Here is an 18056-nt window from a genome sequence, read left to right as displayed (position 1 = left end):
CAGGTGGGGCATCAGCGGCACGGAGCCTTGAAGGGGGTTTGCCAAACCCTGCACACAGACACCCAGGCTGCTCACTGCTGGCACACGCCGTTCCCACCTCGCAAACGAAGGAAGGGCGAGGGGAGAGGCAAAATCCAGCCCCTCAACATCCCTCGGGCCGCAGGGCCCCAAACAACCCCGCTCCTCCCAGCCTGGGCCCACCATCTCGTTCAGATGTTGCTCGCTTTGAAGCCATGGCTTCTCCTGCCTGAATTCCCTGAGCCTTCCACGTTAAACACCTCGCTGTGTTTAAAACAAGGCTCGTTTTCTGGCATCGGTGAAAACTGGATCTGCAAACTGCCTCAATGACCAGCAAGAGGGGCCACTCGTGCCGAGTGCACCCCCCCGCCGGAGGAGGGAAGCCTGGAGCGGCCAGACATCACGCTGGAGCACTTCCTCGGCTGGCTGGTGTACAAGTCTGGGACAAAGGGACAACCCAGCACAGGGACCAGCTCCAGTGTGGCATCAGGCACCACCATGCACGCACAGAGAGAGACCACCCTTCCCTGAAGGGATTTCGGGAAAAACTTGTCAGGTGCCAAGGTCAATCGGATGCGCGTTGCCAATAACGAGTATTAAAAAAAGAAAAAAAAAAAAAAAAAAGAAAAAAAAAAGGCGGGGTTATTTATAGCCCAGAATTTCTCACTCCTCTGCAGAAGCGCAGCCCAGAGGCGGCATTGTTGGGAGATGGGGAACACACGCACCGCGGCCGCGTTAATGGCCGGTGCCGGCGCTAACACAACTTCAGCTGCGGCTCTGCGGCTCCGGGAATCCTTCCCGCAGGACACCGGGCTCCGGCCACCGCCGACTGCCCGGCAACACACGTGTCACTGACGGCAGCGGCACCCCGGAGACGCAGAGACAGCCCCGCCACCGGCGCACCCCGGCCCTGCCCGCGGCGTCATTCTCCCATCGTCGGGAGACGGGGCGCCGCAGACGCGGCCACGGGCACCGCGCTTCGCCGGCGGCCGCAGGGCCCGGCCGGGGTTATCTGGAACCGCCCCGGCCGAGGTTACCTGGAACTGCGGTCGCTCATTGCTGCGCGGCCCGGGTTACCTGGAGCCGCGGTGCTCATTGCCGCCCGGCCGGGGTTACCTGGAGCCTCCGTCGCTCATCGCCGCCCCGCCCGTCCCCCGCCGCCGCCGAGCGCCCCCCGGGCGCGGCCCGTCCCCCCGCGCCGCCAATCGCCGCGCGCGCGCCCGCCCGCCCCGCGCGTCGCGGGGCCGCCGCAGCGGCGCTGGCGCAGCCAATGGGCGCGGCGGGCGGCCGGTGACGACACACGGGCCGGGGCTGGGGCTGGGGGCAAATCTCGTGTTTCAGGGCAGCGCGCAGGGAAAGCGCGGCGCGGGGGGGTGCCCACCCTCCCAGCCCCGAGCCCGGGAGCCCCCGCAGAGGGGTGCGCAAACCTGGGAGGCGGCACCGGCGCCGGCCGGCGGTGCAAGGGGTCCTGAAAGGCATCATCACGCTCCCTGGTCTTCGTCCGCTGGGAATAGGAAATGCACCGTGAAATTCGGGGCTCCCCCGGATGACGTCTGCGTGTGACAGCCTGGGGGCTTCTCCTGTCCGCATCCAAACGTGGGAGAAGCCCAGCGGGAGTGAGGCTGGAGCAACCAGCTCCGGCCACTCCTGCCACAAAGAGGGCACTTCCTTGCAAACCTCTCCCAACGCACCAGAAGAAAAAATCTTATTCGCGGTCTGTGATTTCCATTCTCCTTCATTCTTTTAGAATTACGCTTCCCTAGGCAACGTGTGGTCCTTCTCCTGCTCCTTCTGAATCCACGAGTTCAGCTCCTCCATGAAAGGTATCAAACGTAGAAACAGACCCAGCTTTGATGAGGATGATCTCACATTTACAATATTTCCAGGGGGAAAAAATGTGCCGATAAACATGACCAAATTGACAATCTCTGCAGCAGAGCCCACAGGGCCCTGGGCATGGAGCAGTGCTGGGGCTGGGAGCACCAGCCATGCTCTCAGCTTGGGGCTGTGCCTGGTCCCAGGGCTGGCAGGAAGCTCTACCAGCTCCAAGTGCCACCAATGGAAAGGGCTGTGCTGTTACATACCAAAGTGAGCATACCTTTCACCATTATTTTGTTTGATTTGTTGGGGATTTTTTCCTGATGGAGATGCACAGAATATGTGTAATAACACATGGTGGAACAGCCAAGGGCAAGCAATGAAGACTTACCTTCTGCTGGTTGCTATTGCCAAAGGTAAGGCAGGCCACATGTTTCCAAGAGGAGATAACAAACTGTCCCAGCTCCACCACACGACATGTGATCTTCTCTGACCACAAGTGTTCAGGCTGCTGCCTTACAGCTCGTTCAAAGGACCAGTTCTCCAGAAGCAAGAACTCACTGAGTCACCCAGTCCACACTGACGTGACAAGCAGCCCTGCCTGAATCACTGCCATCCCCTCCTGCTGTAAGCCGAAGTCTCACCAAGGTTTTCTTCCCCAGTGTGAGTCAAATCTGTCACTTAGCTGGCTGGTTCTGCAGTGATTACAGTCGAGCCATAGAGCAAATTGTCAGTGTTCTTTCCACTCCCACAGAGAATTACTCCTGGGGGTAGATGACTTTCAGGATCTTCTAAGGTAAGCAGGAATTGTGAAAATCTGCTGTCCCTCAACAATGGAAGAAGAGGACTTCCCTTTTCTGCTGCATGTAGTGTCCATGTGGCAGTGGCAGTGTCCAGTGACAGCACTGCATGCATCCAGGAGGGCTGGGACAAGCAGTGGGGTGACTCCTGCAGAGGACACACTCTTTCTTGTTGAGCCCAAGGGGGTTAGTTAGCAGAGAGTGCAGGTTTTGGCCTTCAGCTCTTCTCCTGTCCAAGTCCATGTAAAGCTTTTGGAGGAATGTCCCGTGACTGCAGCGAGGAAGGGAACGCAGCTGAAGGAGCTGTCAGGGTCCCTGCAGGCTCACCCAGCCCTGCAAACCACACTGGCTGCTGCAAACTGCTGTTTACAACAGCCCAGAGCAGGAAAGGACTGAGCAGATGGGGGACCAGCAGTACCCAGCCACCTTCAGTGTAAAAATCATTCCCGATGGCTTTGGAAAGACTGAGGGGTCATTTACCAGCCCCACATCCTGGAGTACCACGAGCCATGGGAAGTGCAAGTCCTGCTCACAGGCTTCCAAAAGAGGGAGGCAGCTCAAGGAAAAGCTGCAGATAGAGCATGAAATCAGGCAATTACAGTTGTTAGGACTGAATCTGCGAGTGAATCACTTCTATTTCTTTTAAAAAGTCCAACTAAAATCTAGTTTCAGAATAAACTTTTAGCAGAACTGCTCCTATGAGCACCATAAGAAAACTGCAGGCTCTCTGAAGCACCAAGCCCAGGTCAGGCTGCCCTTTGCCAAAGGCTAGGCAACAACAGATGAAGGAAGAGTTTCAGTTTCCTTTCCTCTGTGAAAGAACAGAAACTTGACTCTGTGACTGCACACAGTAAAAAAGCAGATCAGATCTCTTACACTCAGCCCTGTCCAAATCTACAACTCTCCTGGGAGCCAAAGAAACTTTGCAAGCATTGACTGTGCACAGTGGAGTTTTGCTTGAAACTTACAGAGGGTTTTTAAATGTCTGTGCCTTTCAGGTTGGCCTTTGGTGACCACAAAGCCTTGAAGCTGCACATTTCAGCCTTCCGGGGTTCTCCAGCTATCTTTAAGCTGTTAAATGGAAGCCATACCTGATAGAAAGCTAACTTTGCATGCCTGTCCCATGCCTTCCTGGCAAAGGAGACAAAGAGTGGCAGCAAAAGGCCACAAAGGGGAAATTGCCCAAACCGCAGAGCTCCCCTGCTCCTCATGCCAGCTGTAATGAGGCTGACCCTGTTGGAGCTGGAGGGCTCTGCTGCACACTATAAGCAGCTGCATGTGCTGACAATGGGCACATTGCTCAAGCACATTGCTGGGAGAGGGGGGAAAAAAGAAAAAAATGAGTGACTGCATGACAAGGCACCTCCACAGTCCCAGAGTGCCGGGTTCGGCAGTGCAAGCTGGACCTGCTCCATGGGTCCACCTGGGATGGTCTGGGCTGTGCCTGACCTGCAGAGTGTGGCTGGGCCTCACCTGGCCCAGACATGGGCATGGTGATGGCTTTGTCCTCACAGGGCTTAGGAAAGCAGGTCAGTCCCTGCTAGACATCAGTTCCGTGTGACTGTCACATGCGTGTCCCAGCGAGCTGGAAATGCTTTGAGAGTCCGCACACCCACTCAGGAGGTCCAGCCTCCAGGACCCCAGGGCCTGCCCAAATCCTGAACATAGCCTTCATCTACACCAGAATTGGTCCTGCCACATTTATCACACCTTGCTGGCAAACACAACACAGTCTGAGCAGTAAGTGTGAGTGCTGATGGGGTGTCAGTAGGTTTTCATGAGGTTATCCCATTAAGGATCCCAATAACCCCCCACACTCAGTGGTAGCTGCCAGAGAGCTCATTTTAGAGGTAAAATTAACTCCAATCATCAATCCATCCCCATCAACAAAACCCCAATAAGAAGCAACCTATTCTGTCCCCTAAGAGCTGTGGGTATTCCAGTCCCCTGCAGTTTTCCCCCGTGCCAGGCTGCTGAGGCACCAGCACCGGGCCCCACGGTCCCACTCCTCCCTGAGGCTGCATTACACAGGGGACTGTGGGAGCCCCTCTGGCAGCCCTGCAGAGAGCAGGCAGCCCCAGGGGGGTCTGGAGTGGCACAACAGCAGCACCTGATTAACTCTACCAGGGGCTGATGGGGAGAGCACTGCGGGGAGGGGACATGGAGGGACACAAAACTGACAAATTTGGAGGCCAGCTTGGCCCATGATGTCATGGCTTCCCAGCACCCTGGCATTGGCTGTGGCTGAGCATCTGCTGGGAGCTGGGCATGGTTATTTGCCTGAGGTTCAGACCTTTCCCAAGCTGGTTGTCCTGACAACCTGGATAGTGGCAGCTTCTGATAACCACGTAATGAGGTTGTCACAAAAAGGAGCCCCTCCATCAGAGAGGTTTAGGGATCATTAATGTTTCCGAGGGAGTGGAGGAAAGAAGAGGTAAGGGGACCATCTGGCAATGCTGGAGCACGTCAACAGCCTCCCTTGGCAAGGAGCTTCATTAGACAGGAACCACCTACCAACAGTAGCGATGGGAACAGGCAGGCAGCCTGCCAGCAGCCAAGGGTCCCCACTGCTCAGCTGGGCAATGCTGACATCCAGGCAAAGACAGAGCAGGGAGGACACACAGGTGCTGCCTGGGCGTGATTCAAGTTGCTGAGCAGTGGAAGTGCCCAGGGCTCACGTGGGAACAGGACAGTAACAGCCTGTGGGACAAGTGACACGGTGATGCTGGCACAGAGGCATTCCCGTGGTGCTGCAGCTTTCACGTGCTGCCTCCTGGAGGGTAAGGACTGACAGACTCTGTGCCTGAGTTTACCCCATTTGCAGGTAGCTTCTGTGAGTGGTTAGAATAGTTCCCAGTCCTGTCCTGCAGTCCTGCTCAGGGCAGGGCACAGACTTACAGCAATGCAGCTCATTCAAAGAGAATTCTGCTGTCCTGAGGATCCCTCTCGGCTCAGGTGCAAGATGTCCCCTGAAAACAGAACCTGTGGGACCATGCAAGGCACCAAACACCATGTGTTCCCCTGGGATCTTCTCAACCCAGGAAACACTTTGTCCTTCACCGTGTCCGTGTGAAACAGGGATTTCATTCACCCTGTACTCAGACCTGCAAGGAACCTCCCGTGGCTGCAATAACAGTGGATTGAGGTGCTGCAGTGTGAAACCTTTATGGATGGCAGTAACACCATAGCTTGGAGAATCTCAGTTGCCAAACTGCTGATCCCCAGGACCAACTCCTGGAGAAGAATGCCCACCTTCATGTTAAATAGCACTTTTTAAAAAAACTTGCCTGTAAAATGATGAAGTCTGAATCTTTCCTAAGAGGAGACAGAAATTACCTCCATAGATAAGTCCTTATGAATCTTCCAGCAACAATTGACAGAATGTGTCTTTCATGTCATTTTAATCTGTTTTAAAAATATCTACTAAGTGTAAACACTTGCTAAAGTCAGTGTAAGACTTTATTAATACACTTAACGCGTTATTTAGTAATAATGTTTTTATATTAAAAACTGCTGTACTTTTAGTACATATTTTTACCTCAAACCATGATTTCCGTGTTCAAAATTAGTGCTTCAACTGTGGATTTAACTGAGCTCTAACAGGACTATAACACATGTCAATTAAATACCAATCAACTACTAAAAACTGCATTTAATAGATACATTTCTTAATATACTACTGCTATACCTCATTAAAATTGTGTTGAACCTTCACAACTGTTGTAAACATTCAAGTGGGATATAATCCACCTCCAGGAGCTAGTAAAACTGAATGTAGTGCTCTCCTACTCTGGGGAGGTGTGTGATATGAAATTCAAAGCTAAGACAGAGATGCAGTTGATTACACATAACAGAAGCACTCTCAGATTAATAGTGGGCATCAGGTTCACAAATCCTGTCTCTCTCAGAAAGCACAGGAGTGTCTGCAAGGAGATCCCAACCTGAAAGAGGGTTTTGCCAGAGGGAAACAGTAGGAGCTGACACTGCTCATACCTGTGCTCTGCAATCCCATCTGAGCTGTCTTTAGTGATTCTTCCTACAGCATTGCTTCTCCTTTTGGCAGAGGGGAGACTGAGGCAAAGAGCAGCTCAGGCTGGGCAGCAGCTCAGTGGCAGCCGTACAGTAGCTTTGCCTCCCATGGATCCCCAGTGTCACTCCCAGCCCCCTTTTTGTTTTGTGAATTGCAATTTAAATCACCTTCCAACAGGAGCAGCAGGACTAGCTTGAATGTATCAAGCCCTACCTTAACACAGCTTGTAAACAGAACACATCATAGCTTCCTGCAGAAACACCAGTGGGATCCAGAATTTTTTGAGAATCCCTGTCAAGTCCAATCCTGTCTGGCTTGCACTTAAACATCAACCATGCTCCTTCATGGGGAACATCCTGTTTGACTGAACACAAGCAAAGATGACCCACCTGTCTGCAGAATTTTATCTGCTCAAGATGCTGAATTCAGTCTGCTCTCAGGACTGAGAAAGCAAAGATCCACCCTATCTATCCAAACAGCACAGAATGGTTTCCAGTTCTTCCTGGCACCAGAGAATAAGGTTCTTCACCCAGAGCAGTGTGGGCAAGCTGTCACAGCCCAGCACAAACACCAGATTTCCCAATACATGACCATGCCCAATCCCCTGCACCAGAGAATCTCAGCAGAGGTGAGAGATCCCTTCCCCTGTAGGAACATCCATACATGACTATGGTACAGAACACTTTAAAGGCACAATCTGACAGTAAAACCACCACAGCAGGATGGGCCAGTGCAGCAAATTTATCTTCTCCAAAAATAGTCATTCAACAGTGATTTTTCATTGGAACAGCCACACATCACCGTGCCTCTGTTTTCAGCTTGCAAAATGTCTAGAGGTGGGTGAGGCATAGAAAAAACATTCTCCAGGCTGTTTATCTTTGTTTTAATATGAAAAGCATTTGCCAACATACTAGATTTTTACACAAGTCATTCTCCATTTTCTCCCCAGCTACTTGTGAGCAGGAATTACACCAATTTTTGTGCCTGCCAAGAGACATCAAAACAGAGAGGCTTAAGAGGTGAAATGCCACCATTTTACAGGCTGCCACACTGTGGCAGTTCAGGCTTAACCATACTGTGGCAGTGTCTGTATCTGGGGTTTTAATTTACATTCACCTCGATGTAATCATTAAGGCTAATTAATGAAGCACTGAGTGGAGCAAGTGTGAAGCTGCCCTGCCTGCACAGCCCTCAGCTCTGGATAGCTGAGCTCAACTCTGTCAGTGGGAGACCTGCTGTGCTCCCACCTTGATGTACAGAATTGAAAAGGGCAAACCATTGGTGGTACCTGGCATTCTAGAGTTTTAGAATGCTGAATATGAAGGCCAGTATTCAATCTGTGACTGTCCAGAGCATTCAACATCCCAGACCAAAACCACATGAGGATAACATCCAGAGCAAAGGTATGAAAATGAACTGATTCAAGCTGTTAAATCAGACTGTTAGAAAATGAAATGGAATTAACAGTTTTTACACTGGGACCACTATTGAATCTTTTTCAAATGCCTGTTTCTTGGCCAGACATGTTTGCAATAAAAAAAAAAAAAATCTTGCTCTCTGGCTCTTTTCCACTGAATGCAGTTATGCTTCAGGAGCAGAAAGGGGTTAGGCAGGGATTCAGAGCTCTTTTCTGCACTCCATCACCAGAAGATTTCACGTGGGGATGATTCTGGCCTGAAGATACTAGAGTGCTGTTTGCTATGGAAGGGAAGCAGTGTTGAGCAGCTGCTAGGAAAACTTTGCCATACCTCATCTCCTGCTGCCTTCAGGGTATTCTGGTGAAAGCAGAAAAGTCTGATGCTACTGAAGTCCATGATTTCCCTATGAGCCCTGAGACAGGCTCCATGGGAGCAGGAAGGGAGCCAACCTGTGAAGGAAGCAGCAAGGCACTACAGAATAGGGTGGAGATACAGACTCATATCCAGAAACCAACAAGCTGAAGAGGAAAGACTCTGCTTTATTTTCAATTCATCATCCCATAATAACCCAGTCAGAAAGACTCCAGACCTAGGCTGTTACCTCTGGCTGGCCTGTAGCACAGACAAACTCATAAAGGTTTGCACCCTTCACAGACCCTAGACCTTCAGCTATGGTATCACAGGGGAGGGTCTGAGTTAATCCTTCAAAGAAGATGAGATACCTGAGGCTGCTTTCATCTCTAGTGGTTCCTTCTCCTTCCACACATGAAAGTGGATCCTTATGTCCATGTGCCTCCTCCTGCTCATTCAGCTCTCCCTTGAAAATCCACTGTTCCCACAACAAATGTTGTGAATCTGAGCATTACCCACACCCTAGATCAGTATGAACTCTCATTTCACAGCTCCATGGATGTCATGGGTGAATATGAACAAAGGTGCAAACACACAGCTCTGCAGGATGGCTTGTGAGGGCTGGAGAATGCAGGTTCCCAGCTTGCTGCACTGCAAAGGTACCATACGCATCAGGATAACATCAGCCCACAGGGCCTGAAGAAGAAAAAGGTCTTTATGTGGTTCCCTTTCCACAAAGGAAGGCTTCATTGCCTGGAGAATATCCCATGACAGTTAAGAATTTACTACCAGGCTGTCTCAGGGCAGTGCTCTTGCAGCAATAGTAGACCAGAGACAAGGGTTGTCTGTGCACTTCCACACTAGCCTGAAAGATTGAAGCCTTACAACTAGAAAAAGCATGATAGAGAATGCCTGTCTTGACGTAGAGAGTACCCTTCCCAAGCTTACTGGGGTTGTGACCTGGAAAATTAAAATGCAAGAAACTCTCCAGCTGCTGACCAGCCAAAGTGGTTGATATTGGATTAAAGATTCTGGGCTCTCTGCTGCAGCACACAGGCACCAACTGCACTGGCTGAAGTGCCCCTCTCTTCTTTCGTGTGCCCAATACCAGCTACAGCAGCAGGACTGAGACTGTCTTTGTGATCCAAACAATCTGCAACAGCTGAAGAGAAAGACTCCTCTGAAACCTGATTAAGTGAGACACTTCAAGCAGCATTTCAGAAAGCTGGCCCAGAGGAAGGACTATTGACTTAGCAAGACTGACCACATCATCATGGTGGCAAATGGTGCCAAAAAGCAAACTTACATGTACAGATCACCTCAGTGCACTTCTTTAGAGGAGAATATCTCCTTCTTCTCTTCACTGTGAACCCTCCAACACCTTCCTTCCCTTTCTCCCCTGCACACACTTGCAGCTCACTGCACATCAGGACACAGCCAGTAAAAAGTGCAAGATTTGTTCATGCCAAGAATATTTCTACTGTGTGTCTCCAAACCCTTGGTTTTGTTTGGCCACAAAGGGAACTCCATAAGCAACAGTGAGGGCTAAGCAGTGTGCAGGTACAAACACCAAGGAGAAGTTCATTCCATAGATTTATCTTCCATGATATTGGGACAGCTACAGTCTGCTTTGACACAGCATAGATGGAATCAAATATTAGTTTAAAGCCAGAAGGCCACTATCCCAGAAATAATCCTTTTATCATAATTTCAGAGTCCAGAAAGCAGTGCAGCATGAGTTTTCTCACAAAAGAGTGTTTTTTTATTTCTCATGATTATTGAATTATGCATTTCAGTGTACAAAACAATACAGGTTTGACAAGGCTTACCTGAACAGTAGAAGAGTTTTGAACCCCAAGATTAAGGAAAGATATATTCCTGAGACCCTGGCACATGACAGTCTATAGGAAAAGGGTAAGACCTGTTGGACATCTTTTCAAAACACTTTCAGTGACCAGCTTCTTTAGGAAGCTCAAGGAAGCACCAATTTCAGCATGCATCCAGAGGATGGAAGAACACAATTCATGGAAAATCTGTGAAAGTTTTATTCTCCATCCAATATGGATCAAAATCAAATGTAGTAAGAAAAAATATTTCAAGAATTGTAAGTATGACCTTTTGGCCATCTTGAGTCAAATGTATAAAACCTGACAGTACATTTCAACCCTCACCTCTGACTGGGAAACTCGGGTGCATAGAGAATACAGTCAGTCTTATTAATCTGGTGCTCAAAGATGTCACCTAATCAAGAGCTGGGATCAGGAAGAAATCCTCAGCTGACATTAAAATGTTAAATACAACGGACTGAATCCAATTATTATTTCTATTGCAATTGCTAATATATGAGATGGGGCTGGAAGGTCTGATTACCAAGATAAACAGGAGCCATCAATGCCACTGGAAACAGACTGATTGAAGCTTGGACATGTTCTGCTCTGCAGTGCCAGGTCAGACTCCCCTTCCACTCCAGGCCTGCTGATATCTGGGAATCCAGTAAGCTCCCATGGGCTCAGAGAATCCCTGCCCCAACAATAGTGTCTGGGTGCTCTCATGCATCACAAAGGCTACAAACCTGCATGGTTGCCCAACTATGCTGCTAACCTCCATGTTCCATGAGATATTTCCTTCTTTTGGTACCCTGAATATTCAAAGTTCAGAGATTTATGATCCCTGGTAAATCCAGTATATAAACAGAGAAACCATCTCCTTCCATGAGCAACTTAATTTCTTTCATAAGAGATCTCACATCAAGCCTTCATCTCTTCAGCCAAGGTACCAAGACAGCCTTCCTTGTCATGGAAGTGCCTTTGCTGGTAAGTCTCCTTGCCAGTCCAAGCTCTTCAATGCAAAGATATGTCATAAACCTTCCTCCTAAAATATCCTTCACTAAATGAGAGGAAAATGACTGGGGTACATTGACAGCTTTCAACTATCTGAAATGGCTTTGTCAAGTTTTACAGGGACCCAACCCAGCCAAGAACAATCACCCTTAAAACAGAAATTAAAATTAAGTATCTTTATTTTTTTCATGAAGGAAAAAGCAGCATGTTCCACTGGAGCACCCACTCCACCTCTGTGTCACTGTGACACCTCCACTGACAGTCACACTTAGCTTCTGCCAGTGCCCCATGGAGCCCACCAGGATGGGGCATCACACCTGGTACTCACCTCCCAGTATTGTATGGAGCAGGTAATGATTCCACACAAACCATCTTTCCAATGACAGGTCCCATCCCATATGGAGGCCACTGGCAGGAAGGAACAGAGCCAGAGCCAGTGCTGGATTTGTGGTAACCCACCCGCTCTCCTGATCCCATTATCCACACTGCACTCCAGGATGCAGCCAAATGTAAGAGGTGATTCCATGGCATTACTCCAGCTCACAGCACTGTAAGTAAGACTGGGCTCCTGCCCTCCCTTTCCTGTGCTACCAGTGTGGCTTTATTGTGCAGCTGCAGTCAGAATGCCAATCTACTCTGCCTCTGGCTGTCTGCAGGACCCAGGCTCTCACGCTTCAGTGCATCCTTGCAGTTGAAACAAGATGTTTGCTCATACATATTTTTAATCCTGTTGCTACCCTGACTCCTTGTTAGTGGCCTTGCACAGCCATTGGTTCCACACCAGGGGAACAGCCCAATTATCTTGCACAACTCAGGGGAGAGCCACTGCTCCAGGAGGAGAGGGGTGCTTGCCCCAGTGGGAACAGCTGCTGTCCAATGGTGAGGAAAGGAAATCTCAGAAGTTCAGAAAGTCTCAACAAAGCAAGGGAGGAAATGCCAGATTAATTCCTCATCACCAGAGGAAGAGAAACACCATCCTTTTGGCACATGCTGTCTTTGTTACATCTCAGAGGGCCGTGCAGGTAAGGAGAGATTCCTGACCAGAGCAGCTCCCTGGGGCAGAGCTCCAGGAGTAATGTGGGCTGGGCAACTCCAGGGCACACTCACTCTTTACAGGGCAAAATGACACATGGTCACAGACTCAGAGCTGGCCAGTAGAGACTTATATTGCTGAACAGGATGGGCTTACCCATCACCAATATTTCAGCTTCTGTTGACTTGGACTGAAGCTCAGTTCAAGCCCAGTCACACTGACCAGTGTCCCCTTGGAGCTGACACCTACAGGTCAAGCTACAGTCAGGGCTACCAGCAGACAGCCTCATCCCACTCTCCCTGTGCACAGGGCAGACATTTCAAGCCTGGGCTGCAGTATGAGGCACAGAAGAAGGTAAGACAAGCATTATGCATTTCAGCTAAGCCAAAATCTCTCTGTTCATTTCTCCACACAGACATCACCACAGAGACCCAGCGCTGCTCCTTCAAGCTTGTCATCACATGAGACATGGGCTCCACCTCCCATAAGAGATCTGATCTGTCAGCTCAGGCTGAGGCACGTGAAACCCAGCTCCTTCTCCTCCAAGGAGAGCAGTGACTGTACCTTAGCTACACTTACTGGTGTCTGTGGTGAGGGAAGAGGAGGCTGACTCACCCTTTGGAGGTCCAGTCCCTTTGCCACCTGCCTTCCCCAAGCTCTGCACCAGCAAAATGGATTTTCACTCTCAGTCCTGCACACAGTCTTGGGCAATCCCACATGATTTTGTGTGGCAGCTGTGCTCTTCTTGAAATACTGCATGGTCCAGAACAGATTGACTGCACAGCAAGGTGAATCACAGCTGTGAACAAAATGTCTGGACAATTGCTATGGCAAAAAGACTGACAATGCTTTATACTACTGCTGCCAATTATCTTCTGGTTGTACAATGAATCCCTTATCACCTTCCCTCACCAGTGCTGGGCAGGAGGAGCTTTACAGCCTTTGCTTTTGCCTCACTAATCTTTGCTGGACTGACAAGTCCCATGGACCAGCAGCAGACTGCTCTTCTGGCTCAGAAACAGAGCCCATATATTGCCTTCACTGACTGTTGAAAATGTGCATTCAGATGTCCTGGTGTGCCCTTTTTGTCTTCTAATGAAAGCTGAATGTCACTGCTCACCCCACCAGGAACAAATGCCAGCAGCATGAAACCCCAATTCTGGCCACCTCCTGCACCAGACAGCAGTTGGACTGACTGTCCCAGGAGAGGGCACTGGGCAGGAATGTGCCACCCCATCTGATGCCAGCATGCCTCGTGCCATGTAGGCCATCCTGTAGTCAAAAAACCCCAAATTCTGATGGTGACACCAGTCATCACTGATGCAGCAGGGCTGCATCACCACATCCCTTCAGTGCCCTTGTACCCACCAGGCCTAGAAAGAGGAGCTGCTCTGAATGGAAACAGGGTGTAACCAGCCCCAGACTCTGCTCACTGCAGCCCTGGCCACCTGCCCTATTCTGCACTTCTTGCTACACATGCCAGAAGTGATTGAGGCCCCTGAGACAATGTTGTGTATTCATGAGTGCCATCTGCTGGCACCTTCTCCATTAACCTTTCCAAAGCCACTTAGTGCAGTGTGGAGCTCTCCAGACCCAGAGCACACAGGTACAATTGGCTCCTGTCACCTTCATAGCAGGGGAAAAATTCTGTGCCTTTTCCACTATCCCAGACTTTCTGGTCTCATCAGCCGCTGGAAATAAATCAGGTAGATCCATTCTATAATATGCTACACTAATTGTTTAAGTAAAATGAACATGTTTCCCTGGTAGGGTTAAACACAAGAGTTAAAGAAACACTTGAGACCTCAAGAAATTCTTAGTGAAGCTTCCACTATCTGGATAACAAGACATCAACACAAAAAATGTCCACCCAACATGTATGTGTACTGGCTTCTTCCTCAAAAGACTGCCTGGCCCTCTGGAACCTCAGTGTCTAAGGATTGTAGCTCCAGAGAGAACCCTGAGACTCAGAAAGGCAGGAATCTTGCAGAGTGTGCTGAGGACCAGAAAGAAAAGCTCTGCCATGAGTGACTTACAGCTTCTGCATCCCCACTGGATGTCTGTCTAAATGACATGCTCTAATCTAAGCAGAAATAATGAGCTTGAAGTAGAAATCTTTGGATAAAAGTTTGTGATCCATGGCAGTTCAGACTACCTGGTCAGAACTGTCCCATTCTCTTGTGACCAGGGCCATGATGGGAGAGCTGGAATCTGAAAACTGGCAGCCATAGAACAGCAGGACACTCTAAGAGTTTCCCTTTACCTGGGATGACAGTACCATTAAATCAGTACTTTAGGAGGGAAAATATTAGTATTTCCTACCCAGGTTTTTCTCAAGTAGTAAAGAAAAGTTAAGGATATATATATATATATATATATGTGTATATGTGTGTATATATATATATATGTGTATACATATATATATGTGTATATATATATATGTGTATATATATGTATATATGACTGATATGGACTGTGTGCAGTAAACAAATAATGAAAATAAATAATAAAATATGCATTTTATTATTGCAAAATATGCATAAAATAAATAATAGAATATGCAGTGTGGGAACTCCTGTACCATATGTGCTATTATTTATTAATTATATTCCCACAGCAATATACACCTGCAGCACCCTGTAGTCTAAAGCTCCTTCCTTTCTAAGTGTTAATTAGGGCTCACAATCAATGCTGAGAAGTGGAGGAAGTGTGTTAGTTTCTCTCCTATGTTTGTAAAGCCCCAGAAGCAAAATCCAAACAGACTTGCACAAAGTCACAAGTGAAGCAATACACTGCCACAAACAGAGCTCAAAACTCCTGGATTCCAGGTTCTTCCCACAGAGAGAGGAAGAATGGTAACAAATCCCCAAAGAGGTGGGAATGAGCAAGAAAATCACAGTGTGCAGTCTGCCTGTTTCACACATGAGTTAATTAGATTGCAGCCTAATTAAAATACAGCCCTTGCATCTTGCCTTTCTTCCTTGATGATGTTGGCAGCAGGTATGGGTTGTCCATAGTTTTAAGCTGCAAGCCAGGAAACACCTCCTAACTGTGGAGAGAGTGGAACAGCCCAGTGATGGGGCTGGAAACCCACTGACTGCAGTATGGCACCAACTGTGCTCATGGAAAGCACCACAGCATAGAGATGCCTGCAAGGCAGAGGGAGAGAAATGAAAATACAAAAGGCTCCTCCTCCTAGGGCTCCCTTCCACAGTAAACTTGGTTTTAGAAGCACCAAACACTTGCCATTTCAAATGAAGTTCCCAGGTGTCTGGCACCTCTAGAAAGCAGCTCCTGCACCTTAGCAATTAAAACCAACACGAGTTTAATGCTTTTAGGGGCTGCAATTAAAGACTACTTCTGCCAAAACCTGCAAAAACAAGTGGCAATCATGTATCTCTGTATCACAGGGAAGCTGGAAAAATGAGGGCATTACTTGTGTTATGGTATCTCTCCTCCCTTTCTGCCAGGAACATGGTAGGAATGGAATGGACACAATTTCAAAAGGCTACAGAAATGAAACATTAACCAAAGACTTGACCTCAACACACAACACCTCACAAATGGGACAGCTCTACCACAATGAAAAAAAGGGGCTTTGTCTAAAGATTGTTTATAGAGAGTAATGGTCTGGTCAATGAAAAAACTGGATTTAACTTGCTTAATCTCCAGCACATTCTGGTGAGGAGCTCACAGGAAAAACCCAACTGTTGCCACCTTTGTGCAGAGGCAGATGTGTCACAAGCACAGGCTGTCACTGCTGGGGGAAGGAGGCGTTCAGGTACCGAGGGAAGAGGACAGCCCAGGTTCTTCAGCTCATGTCAGGATGAGCTGTTACAAAATAAAATAGCAAAATCTCCCACTACAGAACCAGTTCATGAGTGACCAGAGGTGAAATGCTAAAACCAGTGCAAATGTGTGGAAGGGCTGAGCCACAGAGCCAGAGCAATCGGGAGATGCCCAAGGCAGCTTCACCCAGGCTACATGTCCAACATAATTCCCTGCCCAGACACAACCTCCAGATGCAGACAGTGCTGGAAAGTGTAAGCATTTGGCAGATGAAAAGGCAAAAAACATCTCTGAGTGCCAAATGTAAAAGACATTACTCTCACCCCTAATAACTTACAGATGTATTTTTCCCTATCTTGTCTGCAAACATTCCAAACCAGCATTGTATTTCCTATTGAACTATGATGCCCACAGAAGGGAACTCAAGTGAGATGATACAATACATTGACAATGAAGTTTCCAAAAGCATTTGAGATAATGGAAGAGAAAAGAAGGGATCAGAAGCAGTAATGAATGAACACAGAGACAGATTTCGCTGTACATCAGAACTCTGAGCTTCAAAATCACATGGAAATCCCAGCTTTCCTAGCTGTAACAGGAAATAGCTCAGGAGACTGACTGAAGGCTCTGAGGCAATTCATTTTTCAACAAGACAATGCAGTCTGCAGCCAGAGCATCACACTGCAGTCATGCTGCCTGTTACTCAGTGTGAAAAAAGATCAAAGAGCAAACAGGAAATAATCCAACAAGGCGCAGTAAGAAGCTGCAGCCACATCACTGTTCCCTCCCAGCTCACCTCCCTGAACACAGGGAAATAATTCCCTGAATTATTTCCCTGAACACAGGGAGTGTCTGCACTTACACAGACAAGAAGCTGGTAATGCCAAGCAACCCCTTTTCCTGCTTGCTGCAGTGCTCTGCATACACTTGTTCAGAGCCCCCCACAATCCAACCCAGCAGGGTCAAAAGAGCCAGAAGTCCAGAAAGGTCTGGCTGGAAAAAAAAAAAAAAAAAAGCCAAGGAAGTACATGTCTCTATGAACTTTGATCAGCTTCCATTCTCCTTTCTCTTCTGTTTTGCTGTCACCTATCATTAAAATTAAATAACATTTGGTCTTGTTGCCATGTTAACCAAGAGACACTGCAGACTCAGAAAGTCAAACTCAGTCCACCCTGCTGGATACTTGCTTCTGGTACACTTGATGGAAAAGCACAGTATAAGATGGAGAAAACAGGGGATTAATTCCTGAAAATATAAATGCCTGATGCCTACCCGACTCATAAAAGAAATATTGCAAAGGGGATGGAGACACATTAGATTTATAATTAGGACGATTCTATGCAGGTGTATCAGTAGCTACTGTTAAACAGTGTGAAAAAACCTGATTCACAGATCCACAAAGGATCTGAGACACAGAACAGCAGCAGCACAATGTAATGCCCAGCCCTCACCCGCTGCCTTTACAATGAGCAGTCAATATTCCTGCAAAGGTGCCTGTTTATGTTTCCCATCTGTGTTATCTTCCATGCCCATTTCAGTCCTGATCTCAAAAAAGGGCTGTTCATCTCTTCTTCCCAAACATCACCTACTAAGTTCTGCACAGCCATGAGTTGATCATATATTTCCTTGCCTAGAGAAGTCAGGATAAGGACACTCCAAAACCCAAATTAAAATAAAACGGTGCTGGATGCTCCTCAGATCATCAAAAACACAGGGCAGCACTGTAGCATGACACAAAGCTTCCTGCTAGTGGGACAGCATTTTAGGAGGATTTCTGGTTTTCTTCTCTCTTCCTGATGCTTCCTTACAAATCAGGCTCTCTGCCTGCCTAGGTCTCCTGTGCTAGAAGTCTCACTGCAGCTGCAGGGAAAGACAAGCCATTTTGCTTGCATGGCTGCCTCTGCATTTCAAGCTGATTTGTATGAGACACTGCCACCCAGCACGATTTGCATACATACC

General features: G+C 48.3%; 1 protein-coding gene across 5 annotated transcripts in view; it reads right to left on the bottom strand.

The window, feature by feature from the left end:
- The window catches only part of PAK3 (p21 (RAC1) activated kinase 3), a 126989-nt gene that overhangs the window by 70793 nt on the left and 38140 nt on the right, over window positions 1-18056 (bottom strand). The window contains exon 1 of one of the 5 annotated variants that reach the window (XM_071442478.1): window positions 1135-1264. The exons of 2 other annotated variants lie outside the window; for them this stretch is intronic. The gene's annotated coding sequence lies outside the window, so the exon portion shown is untranslated. Of the gene's footprint in view, window positions 1-1055; window positions 1265-18056 lie in introns of those variants that run through there. 2 more of the 5 variants (XM_071442477.1, XM_071442480.1) reach the window with 2 other exon arrangements.

This window comes from Agelaius tricolor, unplaced genomic scaffold, assembly GCF_023055355.1.
Source record: "Agelaius tricolor isolate 1412-34295 unplaced genomic scaffold, bAgeTri1.0.p SCAF_17, whole genome shotgun sequence".
Taxonomy (NCBI): domain Eukaryota; kingdom Metazoa; phylum Chordata; class Aves; order Passeriformes; family Icteridae; genus Agelaius; species Agelaius tricolor.
This window is presented reverse-complemented; position numbering and strand designations above follow the sequence as displayed.